General features: G+C 56.1%; 1 protein-coding gene across 4 annotated transcripts in view; it reads right to left on the bottom strand.

Moving 5' to 3' along the window:
• Positions 1-15,746, bottom strand: part of AK8 (adenylate kinase 8) — a 129,990-nt gene that overhangs the window by 51,330 nt on the left and 62,914 nt on the right. The window lies entirely within an intron of this gene.

Consider the following 15,746-nt stretch of genomic DNA (forward strand, 5'->3'; position numbering starts at 1 on the left):
GTCACGCTGTCATCCTGGGCACCGCTCCTGACCCAACGGGAGGGTGAGGGAGCATCGGCGGCCTGGGGACCGTGGGTTTCCTAACTTTCCTTGACTCCGGATTGACCTGGTGAAGGGTCGAGTTTGGGTGGACAAGGCTGCGGGTGCCCAGGTCCCTCCCAGGTCCCAGCAATTGGAGGAACGCAGGCCATGGGAGAAGGAAAACCGCACTGGATGACCCTGACCTTGATCTTGACCCTCCCCTGACCTTGACACGATGCCGCACCCATCAGCAGCCAGGTTAGTCCCCGTTCCTGCAGGGTCTGTTTTTTTTTGCAGCAAGAGGCTTTTCGGGGTAACACAGCAGGCCCCCGGTGAAGGTTTACTCTGAATGTCTTCTGCTAATTTGCGACGCATAGGCAACCCCTGCTTCTCTCCTTCCTCCGCTTCTCCCCTCCTTGATGTCTAGAATCAGACCTCTAGAATTGCAGCTGTGGTGACAACCAGAGACTGAAACGCAGTCTCGAGGAGAACGAGATCTTGAGAGGATGCTCGTTTACGTTACCGCAGTTCACGTTTTCCCAAAATGTACACCTCGCCTCCCAGGCTCATTAAACGTCCCATGTTGCTGATGTGCTCCCTTCGAGCAATTTGCACTGCATTTCCTGCACTTTGCACCCATTTTTCCAGAAATACTTGGTACATATTACCCGTGTTTGCTATGGATGTGGCCCCCGACGAGCGGGCTTCTTGGAGTTGCGGCGAGGGTCTTGGGCAGCTTCTCGGGAGAGGCCCAGCCGCCATGCCAAACGGCCATCCGTGCGTCGGGCAAGTGGCCCTGGTGCGCACATCGGAACCTGCCAGAAGGCCCCAGACTGACGGCCAGGCGAGCACACGGTGGGAGACGCAGAAACGGCCGTCTTCCTCCAGGGCCAGGACGTGCTGCTTGCGCTCTTGCCCCAAGGCCCAAAAGCCTTATCTGAGAGGTTCACATTTCCCTGAATTTGTCCCTTCCCGCACCTTCCAGCCTTTCTACCCCAGGCCGGAGGAAAGATCGGAAAGGGGCATTCGCCCTAGAGAGAACACCTGGCATGAACGAGAACTTGCTGCAGCTCATCCCCTCTCTTCCCCCTGCTTACGGCTGCTGTGGCTCCCCAGTGCTCGGAGGATAAGAACAGTCCCCTCCCCCAAGGCCAGCAGTCCCTTTTAGTCCCTGACTCCTGACTCCCTCCCCGGTGACTCTCCCTCAGCTCTTCACCTCCCCTTGAGTCTGCCAGTCCCTCCTTCCAGAAAGCCCCTCCCCCACACCTTGCCTGGGGCAAGACTTTCCATTCAACCTTCAGGGGCCCCAGTGGAAGGGCCCCAGGGGTTGCTGCCAGGTTGGGTTACTTCACTTGCTACCCTCGTCATTGTCATCGTCATTGTCATCGTCGTCATCGGCTGTCCTCTTGTGATGTCTGCCTCTCCCAAAAGACAATGGAAGTCTTTTCCATGAGGAATAAGACTTTTCCAGGAGGGAAAAGACCACGCCCACCTCATTTCCCCCCCCTCATGATTAACGTAGTGCCCAGCACGCAGTAGGTGTGGAATGATAAATAGACCGGAGGCTTCTTTTTCCAAAAGCTCCACTGCAACTCACCAAACACGTTAAAAGCAACTTGCCCAGACTCTGGGGAGCCCGGGCGGGAGAGAGGAGAGAACTCGGGCTTGAGGGGCACGCAAACCTAGGGTCTCAGCCCTGCCCTCAGGTGCCGCCGACCGACCTCACTTGGTCACTCGACCTCTCCAAGGGTCAGCTTGCTCACCTGACAAAAAAGGATGACAGGATCTGTCCCCACGGGGTTCACGGTGCACACAAATTTCCAGGCACGTGGCAGCCACTCAGAGATGGTGGCTGATACGTTTTGGTTCGGGAGATGCATGTTGGGAAGTAAAACATACTGAATGTGTCCACGTGTCCCCCGTGGTCACGGTGCTCTGAGAACAGACTGCTGGCCGGCGATGCAGGAGGCCGGCTTCAAACGAGCCTTGAGACTTAAACACAGAGACCTCGGGAGAGGCTCGGGCAAGCTCCAAGAGTCATAACGTCAGGGCTTGTCCCCCAGGCTACAGATCCCTGTTTACACAGGGTATGTTGGCTCTCACTGCATGGCCCCACGAGGATTTCGGGTGCGGGGAGCCAGCACTCCGATCACCGTGTGAACAGATAATGCATCTGTTCTCTGATCTGGGAAACCAGTGCCTTGTTTCAGGATAAATACAGATTAAGCACAAAATGGGTTAAGAATCTGTCACACAGCTTTCCAATCCTAAATATTTACGAGTGTTTTCACCTAAATAAGAAACTAATACAGAAATAAGCCCTTCCCAGCGATCTGTCCAGTGGATAGTTACGGAGCATCCGTGCTGTGCCAGGCACTGTGTTGGCCACTATAATACACGGCAAGCAAGGATCCAGGGGCCCTGCCCTCCCAACGTTTACATTCTAGAGAGGGAGACAGCGCACAGATACATAACCACCGCGGAGCATCATAAGTACGATGAAGAAAACAAACCAAGTGATGGGAGCCTGCTGGTTTGGGTCCAGAATGGCCTCTGGGCAGGTCACATCTGGCTGAGGTCCAAATGGGAGTCCAAGTGCACAAAGACCCAGAGAGTATGTTGTAGGAAGACAGGATGGCAAGGGCCTGGGCCCTGAGGCTGGAACGATCTGGACACATTCAAGTTTCAGAGAAAGGGCCCGTGGGGCTGGAGCTGAGTGGTCCGCGGGAAGTGAGAGCAGACAGGCCCACGAGGCCTTCACAGGGGAAGGGGATCTGGGCCACACACAGGCCATCTTGGGAACAGTCGTGCGTTTGCCTTCATTTAGTCAACGAACCCATGGGAGTTAATCTCAGGATCCTGGACTTGGCCACATCTGCACAGGGACTGGCCATCTTGTGGTATCCGCCAGCGGGGTCCCCATGCCCCAAGGATGTGGCTAATGAAAAGCACGATTTTCTAAGTGGTCACTGCAAGGCTCCGAAGAGCAAAAATGGACGTCATATAAAGTCCGCGAAGAGCTTGGGCTGAGGACCCTGAATGAAAATCGCCAGCTAACAGCTCCAGCTTTGTAAGCCTCTAGAGAGGAAACACCTTTTGCTGAGCCCCCAAGCGCGGAGCCCTTTAAGTCTGTGGGAATCTGAGCAGCCCGGAGGTGCCACACGCCTCCGGCAGGTCCCTGTCAGAGTCTGGCTGCGGTGAGAGGGGCCCTTGGCTTTCCTCTCCTAGTCCCGATTCCGCCCCACTCTGAACACTCAGTTTCTTCTGCAGACTGGGAAGGCGGATGGGCTGTGCTCAGGGTGGGGTGGGGGAGCTGCAAGGAGGATTTGTGATACGGCTGCCTTTTTTTTTTATGTTTATTTATTTTTGAGCGAGAGAGAGAGAGAGAGAGAGAGAGAGACAGAGCACAAGCAGAGGAGGGGCAGAGAGAGAGGGAGACACAGAATCGGAAGCAGGCTCCAGGCTCTGAGCTGTCAGCACAGAGCCTGATGCGAGGCTCGAACTCACAGACCGCGAGATCATGACTTGTGCGGGTCGGTTGGACGCTTAATTGACTGAGCCATCCCCTGGGTGCCCCTAGCTGTCTTTTAAAAATATTTATTTATTTTAAGAGAGAGAGAGAGAGAGAGAGGGAGGGAGCAGGGGAGGAGCAGAGAGAGAGGGAGACACAGAATCCGAAGCAGGCTCTGCAGGAGAGCAGAGAGCATAAGGTGAGGCTTGAACTCACGAACCATGAGATCATGACCTGAGCTGAGCTGAAGTCAGATGCTTTAACTGACTGAGCCACCCAGGTGCCCCGGTACAGCTGCTTTTATAAGCATTCCTTAGAATAAAACCCAGAAAACTCCCCTCTTAGTTGCCCTGGATCAAGTGTGAGCTGACAGCCCAGGGGTCCAGTGCACTCTTGCTTGGCAGTGATGGGAACTCCCTGAACCTCAGTGTTCTCGTCAGTGGCACCTGCCTCACTGGATGTTGTGGGACTGGCAGATGACTCATTAAAGCTGCCAGATCTGGGGCGCCTGGGGGGCTCAGTCGGTTGAGCGTCCGACTTCGGCTCAGGTCATGATCTCACGGTTTGTGAGTTCGAGCCCCGCGTCGGGCTCTGTGCTGACGGCTCGGAGCCTGGAGCCTGCTTCCGATGCTGTTTCTCCCTCTCTCTCTGCCCCTCCCCTGCTCGTGCTCTGTCTCTCTGTCAACAATAAATAAACATTAAAAAAAATTTTTTTTAAGTAAAATGAGGGGCATCTGGGTGGCTCAGTCAGTCGAGCGTCCGACTTCGGCTCAGGTTATGATCTTGCGGTCTGTGAGTTCAAGCCCCACGTCAGGCTCTGTGCTGACAGCTCAGAGCCTGGAGCCTGCTTCCGATTCTGTGTCTCCCTCTCTCTCTGCCCTTCCCCTGTTCATGCTCTGTCTCTCTGTCTCTCAAAACTAAATAAAAATGAAAAAAAAAATTTTTTTTCAAATAATAAAAAATAAAGAAGCCAGATCTGTTAGAGGTCTTCTGAAGGGCCATGTGGGTGTATTTTTAGACCCTTCCCCAAGTTTATCCAGATTCCCAAAAGATGGGCTACGATGAAGCCATTGGGAAGAGTACGTGACCCTTAAATGTCAAACTTTTTGGATTAAATCTCCCCTGAGCTTAAACCTGACTTTAGGAGAGTGCTGTAGGTTTGACACAGGCTTGTCCATGGAGAAGGGGCTCCACTAGGTAATGAGGTTGCTGGCCAGTGACACCCCGGGTGCATTCAGGCCTCGGCTGTTGGGGGTGAGGGCTGGACCGGGCCAACATTTGCTGACTGGTTTCTCCAACGGTCAGGCCCTGTCAGAAATCTCTCTCTCTCTCTCTCTCCCTCTCTCCCTCTCTCCCTCTGCCCCTCCCCTACCTGCACATGCTCTCTCTCTCTAAAATAAAAAAAAAATCCTTAAAAAAAAAAAAAGTTAAAACGTACATGCCTTTCGACCTAGTGATCTCATTTACAAGAACTCACACCTAACATATAATAGCACAGGCAGGAAAGGACATGCGCCCCAAGGTGTCCATCTGAGCGTCATTTCCAGTGGTGAAGATCAGATGCGATCTACGATGACCTCAGCAGAAGGCAGGTCAAATAAAGGATGGCCTGTCCATGCCCGAGAGGTTATGCCACCTTCAAAAACCGCTTATGTTCAACTAACTTGGAAAGAGGGCTCTGGCAGAAATCAGGGGGGAAGCAAGTCAACAAACGGCTTGTACGACGCGGTCTAATTGAAATACATGCTGGGGCGCCTGGGTGGCTCAGTCGGTTGAGCGCCCGACTTCGGCTCAGGTCATGATCTCATCAGCTGATGAGTTCGAGCCCCGCGTCGGGCTCTGTGCTGACAGCTCGGAGCCCGGAGCCTGCTTCCGACTCTGTGTCTCCCTCTCTCGCTGCCCCTCCCCTGCTCGTGCTCGGTCTCAAAAATAAATAAACATTAAAAAAAAATACACGTAGACTGTGTATACACACAGCATACACACACACCCGTGCACGCACACACAACAGAGTGGAGGGTCCCTCTTATGCCCTGTGAATCAGACCCAACCCCGCACAGAGCTCAGGGCCCTGAGGTCAAGAGAAGCAGGGACACAAGCTGGTATCCCGGCTGGAAAGGCACAAGGACACGGGAGACACGGGAGGCGGGGCTCCAAGGGGTGGAAGGCACATGTTTCCGGGAAGAAGGTGAACCACACGCTGATCCTGACTTTGAGCCAAAACCAAAACCAAAACAAGCCCCTCGCCGCAGGAGTCAGGGAAACACAGACCCTCAAATGAGCATTTCTCCTCCTGCATGACTTTGAACCGCTAATTACTGGTGCATGTTTGCTGCCTCGGGCCCCACCTTCACCCCACCCTTTAAAGCAGGAACCCCAGTAAAGTCAGGCGCTGTGTCTGGCACGTGGTAGGCACTGAGCAAACACACATTTTGAATGAATAAGTGAATGAACGATGAACGAACAAGCGAGTGAATAGCCCCGTTTCCCAAACTGGAAGGCTCTTTGGTTCCTTAGGTGTTTGTGGCGGAGCTATGGATTGTCCTTCCAAGCACGGAACCGGGTCCCGAGGCAATGGAAGGCCACCAGGGGCAGGCTCTCAGCGACCCCTTCAGCTACACCACGACCCAGACGCGGATTCACGAGAATGCGTGCTGATGTCTGGGATGCGCTTCAAAATAAAATCCTGTTTTGGGGAGGCGGCGGGACGGGCGGGTGGGGGAGGGGGTTGGGGGTCTTTGGGGTGGATTCAGACACAACAAGGCAGCACGAGCTCGAGTGGGTCCCCGATACGGGGGTGGGTCCCTATGGCTTCGTTCTTTTCTTCTCCACTTTTTATGTATGTTTGAAGGCTTCCATTTTAAAAGCGGGGTTTTGTTTAAAGGAAATTATTTAAATGCCTACAGGAGGCTGAAAAGGCCACCGTGAGAGGCTGCTGGAAAGGGACAAAGGACACAGTCTCCCCGGAAGGCCATACTTGACCCCATTAGTGGCTCTCGCTTAGGGGGGCCTAGGGGTGTGGGGTGGAGCCTCCCTCCTCCTGTTACCACACCTGCTCCTGGAGGCTCTGCCCAGAAGCACGGCAGCAGGCTACGTGCCCAGATCTGCCCTTCTGGGGTAATCTGGGAAGGTTGCTCAGACCACCCCTCTCCCCCGTCAGCCTCTGTCCCTCACTTTGCGGGGTGGGGGGGCTGCGAGGTCGTCTCCCAGCACCAGCAGACCCACATAACACGGAGGGTCTCCTCCACGGAGATGGCCCGCTCCCCCAGAGGGGGCCGGGAAACCTGAAACGAAACACGGCCACCCCTGGGCCTCTGGATGCTGCCTCCCAGGCCTCCAACCTGAGCATCCCTCCTGGCACGCTGGGCAGTCCGGGGGTGAGGGGTGAAGCCCGCAGACCCCGCCCCCAGCGCCTTTCCCCAGGCCCACCCCTGCGGCCCCCTACCAGGGACTCAGTTCAGCACCTTTGTTTCCATGCGGCCTTTTTTTTTTTTTTTCCTGAAGGCTATCGACTCACTTCCCCAACCCCACATGGCCTGACCAGCCAGTTCAGCAAAAACGCAGCTTTTCGTAACAGAGCTCGCTGGCTGTGTTCTGCTGAAAGTTTAAAGGCTCCTTGATAATGCTGTCCATTTACCCTTTTCCCTCCTCTCAGATAGAGATTTTCAGCGCAGCCTAAGGTCTTTCTCCATTGAGTCAGGTGCCTCAGGCTTGATTTCCAGACTTGGCAGTTAACATCTTACCCTGCGTGTAAGCTACTGCCGAGGGCTACCTCTCCGGAATGTCCTGTCAACCCTGAATTTAGCGAAGTGCAAGATACGAATATCCCATTATTTCATAAGGCCACACCACCTGGTTTCAGGGTGTGTGTGTGTGTGTGTGTTTCCTGAAGATCTTCCATAAAAGATGGCAGTTCTCACATTGACCTCGAGGTTATTAAAATCTCAATCCGTTTATTCCCTGCCGGCTGGGTTTGCTTGGCACAGGGGTTGTGGGGAGCCGTGGTCACAGGCGAGAGGCTCCTAGGCCCCGAAGGGATCCTACCTGGTTCCCTCCCCCCCCCCGCCCCCACCAGCTCTACCCAGGACACCGGGCCCACCCTCTGTCTTGAAGGGAAGGCTAATTCCTGTTAAAAAAAAAAAAAAAAAAAAAAAAACCCAGCCCAGGCCAAGTTCCCTCTTGCACCTCAATCCTGCAAGGAGAAAGTAGCAATTGGATGGGCCCCCATGAGATGCAGGTACGGATTCTTCCTCCCCGGCCACAGATGTGACGTCTGTCACCCTCAGTCAAGACCCGCTCAGAGAGATGCTGAGTGGGAGTCAGGGAGGAGCCGGGGAGAGCACCGAGGCCGGCTGGAGATTCTCCAGTGGAAACGCGAGCCCAGGGGACCGAAGGGCCTGGCTCCTTGCCCAGCTCGGAGCGTTCCTGCGGCACCACACTGCCGCCTGCTGTCCCGTCCTCGCATCGTCCGCTCTCGCTGGCCGGTTAGTGTCCCTGCCCTGGGACTCGGCTGGCAGGGGTAGGCACGAGGAGCGTAGGGCTGCTGGGCTGGGCCCCACAAGGCTCGAGTAGAACGAAGGAAACCGTTCCCGCAGTCAGTGCTTTTAAGATGATAAACACCAAGGCCGATGGCTATGCCCCTAATAAGTGTGACCCTCCTCCCCAGCCGGGGCAGCTCAGAAAACTGCTGAGAGGGCCTGGGTGGCTCAGTGCGTAAGCGTTTGACTCTTGATCTTGGCTCAGGTCATGATCTCACGGTTCGTGTTTGAGCCCTGCGTCGGGCTCCGCGCTGACAGGGCAGAGCCTGCTTGGGATTCTGTCTCCTTCCCTCTCTCTCTCTCTCTCTCTCTCTGCCCCTCCCCGTTCTCTCTCTCTCTCTCTCCCTCAAAAATAAATAAACTTTAAAAAAAAAGAAAGGGCTGAGTACCTCATCACTCACCCTACACCCTACGGGCACACAACACACCCTTACACCCACGCTCAGAAACCCACGTCTGCGTGCCACACACACCCCTACACACGTACCCTACACACGGACACCTGCATGGACACACAGTGCACACGCTCCTAGGCAGGCACTCACCTGTAACAGCCCTACAACCCACTCCACCCGCCTACAACACCCCCGCCCCTACGCTATAAACATACATCACACGCCCACTTCACACACACCCCCCACGTGCACGCCATGCACGCTGCACCCACCCCTAGGACGCGTGGTCTGTACCCTGAACCTGTCTACACGCGGCCCGGCACACAGCACCTACCCCTTGCCCCCGCGCACCCTACAGCTACCCCGCGGCCTCCCTCCTTCCTCAGGCCCCCCCGAAATCGAGGTGAAGGGGACATCTGGAGATCCGTCGGCATCCGCGGAAAACTCCGTGTGCGCCTCTGGTCTCCCCCCTCCCCACATCCCGACACGGCCCCCAGGGCCCCCTGGCTGCTGCTGGAGGCCGGAGGGAGAGTCAGGGAGAAGGGCAGGGCTGCGAAGGAGAGAGGAGAGCTGCTTTTCTGTTTCTCGTTTCCTCCTCAGACGGAGGCTTGAAGGAAACGGGCCCCTGCCCCAGGACATCACCATCCCTGTGGCTCAGCAGAAGCTAAACCCCTACCATTTCTGGGAGACTGTCGCCCCCCAGATGGTACTGATTCCAGGCGGCGGAGGCCCGCGCGGGCAGGAATCTCGAGTGGGCCCTGTAGGGCCCGCCGAGCCAGAAGCCGGGGGCAGGTGTTCCGTTAGTGATGCTGTTTGTTTATTATTTACTGCCACCTGCTGGCCCACCATGGGAGCTGCGCCCCAAGTGAGCATTTAACAAGCTCAAGAGGACGTTTCCGAATCGGGTCTGGGAGAAAACGAAGAGACACCTGCAAATCCTTCCGCGGGGGGCAGGCCCGCCGGGTAGTTTGCCTCCTCGGTAAACTCAGGTCACTTACTCCAGACAAGCTCCTGTCTTGGTGGGTCTGGGTTTCCCAGGCCCAGGATGGCTCCAAAAGTCCGCATGCTAACGTCTACATTACTCAACGACAGCACTTAAAATCGCTGGGCAGACGGTGGTGCCAGGAAATAACAATCCTTTCAATATTGGACTTCTTTTTTTTTTTTTTCAAGTCCAGAAAAGTACATTAGCCCTGGGGCTCTTGCCAATTAGGAGGATATTCCGCACTTCTCCCTCCTCGAAGGGCGGCTGCCCCCTTTCTATCACTTTCCATCAGCCCCCTCTCTGCCTGTCTACTCGGGCGAAGACCAAAGACAAGACGGGGTTGCCCACACCCCACGGGCGCGTCACAGCTGGGAGGCACGGCCTCCCACAGTGGACACTCAGTTTGTCTACCGAAGTGTAAGATGAGAAAAAAAAAGCCCATTTGAAAATAGACATTCTTCCACAAATAAATGCCGCCTCACCCGGCAAACTAATTACACTTTTAGTAAAAATGCTCACTCGGGCCCGCTGTGTCTAACAATTTGATAGCTCGCCGTTCTTATCTCAACACACACCCTTACGTCTTTCGGTGGAAGATGCAAGTTACCCCGGGAAAGGAGGAGAGGCAGCCAGTCTGCACGCGGACCAGGCTGTTCTAAAGTGCAGGGTGCTCACATCGCTGTGCCCTGCAGGGGAAGGCGCTTAAGGAACACGCTTTTCCTTCCGCTGCAATGGAGCCGGGGCTCCGGACCAGCTACTCCGCCCACGTCCCACAGGCGGCGATAACGCCCACGTGACCTGTGACAGCAACATGAGCAGCTAGGGGGAAACCGGGGAACAACCACGAGCCCGCTCTTCTGGGATGGAGAAGACAGGGTGGCACGTTTCCTTAAGAAGCACGTGTGCTCTCCTGCTTAGGCTGAGCTCGGCTCTCTTCTAAGCTTGTATCTGTTCCCATACAAGTGCTAATTCACATAACCTTCACGACGGCCCCATTTCACAGATTGGGAAACTGAAGCACAGAGAGAGGACGTAACCTGCCCAAGGCCACACAGCTGATAGCTGACGGAGCCCAGGCGATCTGGCTCTGGGGGCCACTTGCTCATCTCTGTGCTCCCCACCTGCGTTTCAGGGGAGGGAACAGCATGCATTCTGCCCCCCACGCTGCACTTCTCCCGCAGTGTGTGCCCCTGGGTGAGTCCTTTTACCTCCCAACTGGGGTTTCTTCCTCTTCAAAGGAGGACTGGACTGTCAGGGCTCTGGGCTATCTGCCAGCCCCCACGTGGCACGTGAAGTCATGCCGCTGCCCCGATCCTGAGCATCTAGGAGGCGGTCGGCCTGCCGCACGCAGTCCCAGGACGCAGCCGATCCCGACTAACAGAAACGCTCAACTCAAGCCTCCCCTCCTGTGGTTGGCGAGGGATGCCCCCTCCTCCCATCGAGAGGTGGGGGCCTAATGCTCTCCTCGTGAACCCGGGCTGGTCGTATTGACCAGCCTGATGAACAGAACCAGCTGGAAGCTTGTTCTGAGACCTCTGAGGCTGGGTCACAAGAAGCCCTGTAGCTCACATCATCCTCCACCCCAACCCGGGACTCCCCGGAATGCTCGTTCTAGGGGAAGCCGGTCACCTCATAAGAGGGCTGACCAACCCGAGGCCGCCGTGCTGGGAGGAAGCCCAGGCTAGCCGTGCGAAGAGGCTGCATGGACACAGATGCCCGACCAGCGCCCGGTGGTCCCAGGCACCAGGCACGGGATTGAGGACTCTCGGACACAGAAGCCCCAGCCGATGTAGGAAAAGAGCCAAGGAACCAAGCTGACACCAGAACTGAGAACCAGACATAGGGCCTGGGGATGAGCCGGCCTAGCGGGCTCCAGCCACCGAAGCCGTGCCAGCTAAGGTCCAAGTCAGCACGGAATGGAGTCCAACCCTCCCTGCCACGCCCAGCCGGAAACCCTCATCCATGAAATCAAACGCGTAATAAAACAGTCTTCATTTTATGCCATTAAATTGTCAGGCAGCGCAGTAGGTAACTGGGGCACCAGGCGTGTGGCAAATGGGGCCTTCGCCAGTTCCTGGTCACCACAGGGACCGAAGCGGGCAGCACCATGGGAAAAGAATGTCGACACCCACACGTGAAACGTACACGCGTACCCCACGGATCCTGCTCCTTCTCCCACTGCTTCCAGTACGAAGACGATGATGCTAACACGAATCAGCTATTACAACGGCCTGTGGCGTCAGGTGCACTGTGCTGAACGTTTTACAGACACAATTTCATTTTACACACCTCACAACCCGATGCCTTCGATACTGTGGCCAGCTCGCCCTGCAGATGAGGAAACTGGCTCTGGGTGGCTTGGCCAAGGTCGCACAGCTGGGAAGCGACAGAATCTGAACCGGGGTCACGCAGTGTTAAGTCCTGAGCCCTATCCTGTAGCCGCTCCCCCGACCGTCCAGGAGTGACCGCTGCTGGCCACCTCTCTGGAAACTGCTCAGGCTGCCTGCTGCCTTCTGTCCCCTGTCCCCGCCTTGTTCCTCTAGACGAACGGGGTCTCTCCTAAATGGAAGTGCAGGCAGAGAAGCTTCTGGGTCCCAGACGCCGTGAGGCGGACCTCCCTGGTATTGCCCCACTACGCCGTGCCGGACCAATTGCTGGGTGCCCCCTCATTCATTCATTCACTCATTCATTCATCCATCCATCCATTCATTCATTCATAGACATGAGCTCCCGCTGTGAGCCAGGCTGGTGCTGGGGACCGAGGAGCAGATCACTGGCTGGGCACAGCTTCAGCAAAAATGTGCAGTGTGTGGTGTTGCGAGGGCAGACACCGGGGGAGGGAGAGGTCCCTAACCACCCCCCCCCCCATAACCCAGCCTTGAGCAAAAGGCAGGGGCGTGAGATCAGATCTCACCAGCAGTCAAGATCACAGGTAAATCAATGTGTGCATTCAAGGTCTGAGGTGGGAGGTGAGGAGAATGGGGTCTGTCCCCTCCCCTGCCGCCTCCCCTGGACCCCCTACTCATCCATCACCTCTCACCCTCCGCCCCTCTCCCCCACCCCACCAATCCCGTCTCTACCCCCAGCCAGTGTCCACCCACCGCCCTTCTGCCCCCTCATCAGCAGAGCAGGTAGGCAGGTGCAGGGCTGGAGCTGTGGGCCCAGTGCTTCCCTCATCTATCACGGCGGTGCCAAGCTCCCTACGGGGATGCCTCAGCCCACCTTCTGGCTGGCAAATCCCCACAAGCCTCCTGTCCCTGATCTGTTTCGGGGATGCGGCAACTGTCCCAAGTGGGGGCCCCACAGAAAGTCACTGGGGGCAGCCGCCCCCTGGACACCTCAGGCCCCACTCAGCCCAAGGAGAAAGCAGCTGGTGTCAGCTCCCCATCGAGGACATTCCGAGAGGGAAAGGGGCTTCGAGCTGCACCTGCCTCGGGGGTGTGAGCGGCCGCCCGGACGGCTGTACCGGGAGGCCTCCTGGCTGGAGAAGGCTGGGGCCTCCGGGTCTGGCCTGTCGCAGACAATTTCACAGCTGAGTGGGTTGGAAGCCACCGGGGCTGCCCAAGGAGGGGAAACGCTTCCAGAAGCTCTAGTCAGAGTGAGAAGGGCAGCATGCACTTCTGGGCTCACCTTAGACTTCGCAGAAATGTCTGGGTTTTGTCTCGTTTCATTTTGTAATCAGGATGCCAGGCACATAGCAGGCACTGGCTGGCCCTGCAGTCCAGCACACAGGCCAGCGGCTGTCCCGCTTCGGTGACACCGCTGGGGGGTAAGACTAGCACTAGACGAGCCCCACCCTTGGTGGGGAGAGAGGTTTCGCCGAACGGATGCACGAACGGGTCGAGGGTCCCTCACTGCCTCAGTTTCCCCACTGGACTGGCCATAGAACGAAAAGCTTTTTCACCTTTAGGTGACAAACCTTTCGATCATGTCCTGGCAAAGCATCATTTTAATGACGTGGAGAGCCAATGCACACTCCTGCGATGAAAATCTAGTTTAAACAAAAAAAGAAAAAAGAAAACCAAACAGAGAGCCGGACCCTCTTGGGGCACGAACCTGTTGATAGACGGGGGCGCCGGCCCCCTTTTCTAGAACCGTCCTCACTGACGGGCCCTCTGGCCTCGGAATGCAACCTCCGCTTGGAGACCTGCTGTTCTGTTGGGCGATCTTGGCCCCGGCTCCCTCTCGGGCTGAGAAAGTCTCCTACCTAGTTTCCATAAGGAAATCTTTGTAGCGGTCCCAGCGGAAAAGTCAAAAGTTTGACTTGAAAAAAGGAGCTACTTCAAAAGCATTGTCAGACCGAGGTGAGGGTTCCTTTAAAATGCATAAATTACAGGGGGCGTCCATTAATCAACCTATTGGCAGCCCCCGCGGTGGGAGCTCTGGGTGGGGGTGCGGGAGGGACGCGCGGGGACACATCCGGGGGAGGTGAAGCGAATAAGATACACGCTGAATAAGAGAGTAAATTAATGTGTTTATTACTTACTGCCTGGGCTGCGTGCGTGTGTGTGTGTGTGTGTGTGTGTGTGTGTGTGTGTGTAGAAAAATGAAAGAAAAATGTAGAGTTTTTTTTTCAATAATAAAAAGGGAGTTGCACTGCGGGGCCCCTAAAGCTTGTGAAAAATTAAACTCGACGGATTCAAACTGTCCTATTTCCACTTCAAAAGAGATGAGGCGCTGAGCGCTTCCCAACTTGTCTTCAAACGCCCAGCACCCTAGAAAGTTTCTTTAAAAAAATAAAGGCTCCTGTTCCCCCAAGCACTGTACCGGTTACTGTGCCCACCGTCTCTTCCTCTTCTAATTATACCCCTGTGAGTCTATTAATCAACTGGTAAATTATTTAGAGAGCCGCGCGCTGTCTCGCGCCGGTACAAACACGCCGCGTGCAAAGCCCTCCTTGCAGCCGGGCAGAGGTCCCTCGGGCCTCCCCTCTGCGCCGAGGCGGGCGTGCAACCCGCCCGGCTACACCGAGCAAAACAAGCAATCCGGGCCCGCTTACCTCCTCAGACGGGAAGGTTTACTTTGTCTTTCAACTCGGCAAGTCCTTGCAAGTTTCTTAACAAAAGGGAAAAGCTGGTCTATTGTCGAATCTTTAGTGTGCATTTAGTGATGAGAATATTAATTCCCCCCTAAAAGGGGGCGGCAGTTCGGCGGGAGCTCTGATCCACGCACCCCCACCCCGCCCCTCTTCCCCGAGGAGGCGGACCCGCGGAAGGTTCCCGCAAACACTTGCGATCGCACCGGTTTGGCTGGTGCTTGTGACGAGGTCTCCAGAAGGGGTGATGAGCCTCGAATCGCCCCCAGACCTCCCCGACTCCGCCAGGGTTCCGTTAGGCCTCCGTTAGGCCGGGACGGACCTTCTCCAGACGGCAACATTTGGGAAACAGGAGGGCGGCGGGCGGGGGCGCAGAGATCACTCTCTAATGATCCGTCTTCCGCGGTCCCTTTCCTACGCGTCAGGACTGGCGCTCTTAGGGGAAAGTTATCACACCAATTAAATGGCTGTTTTCTCATCTGGAAGTCAGTGTAGGTCTGGCCTGGGCACCAAGGAACCTGGGCCCTCTGGTATTGAACTGCTTTAGCTGCTGGCGGGGGGAGGTGCCGCGGGGTGGATCGGTGATAGGGGTGACAGGAGTTAGGAGCCCGTTGTAATCGGGCCACCAGGCTGGCTGGCAGGCGTCCTGTAAAAGACTAGAGGCTGCCTCCAATGCCCCCCGGTGGGGACGCGCCGTCGCGGGCGGTCCCCCCGACCTGACAGTCCCACAACGTTCCCAGGGCAATGCGGTCGGATCAAGGCGAACAGCTCACACACTTAGAGCAAAGGCTGAAGCCAACAAGGACAAGATACGCCTTTGGCTGTTTTTAATACCTTCCCAGGGTAGCTGTTCTCTAGAGAAAGCCCAAGCAACGGTGGAGAAAGGAAACAATTACCAGAACCGGGTAGAAGGCGACCCTTCTGAACCAAAGAGACGGTGCTGTAGTGCTAATTAGACCCAGCAATCTGGAGTGAGGCTGTGTCCACCGCCAACGGCCTGTGGACCGTACATTCTGGCTCACATACCCGAGGGAAGAGGTAAAAAGGAACCATGTGCAGACTTCTTTCTGATGGCAAAGAGTGGAGGCCGGCGAGGAAGGCTGGCTTTCGCATTAGGTGCAAACTGGAGAGAACCAGACGTTCCGATGGGCAAAGACAGAATTGGGGCCTCCCTTGGAGACGCTCTGGGCCTCCAGTATTAAGAAACCCCACCCTCCACAAGACCCTTTGGTGGGCATGGAGCCCCAGGGAAGGGGCTGAG

This window comes from Puma concolor, chromosome D4 (genome assembly GCF_028749965.1).
Source record: "Puma concolor isolate L17-30 chromosome D4, mPumCon1.1.hap2, whole genome shotgun sequence".
Lineage (NCBI taxonomy): Eukaryota > Metazoa > Chordata > Mammalia > Carnivora > Felidae > Puma > Puma concolor.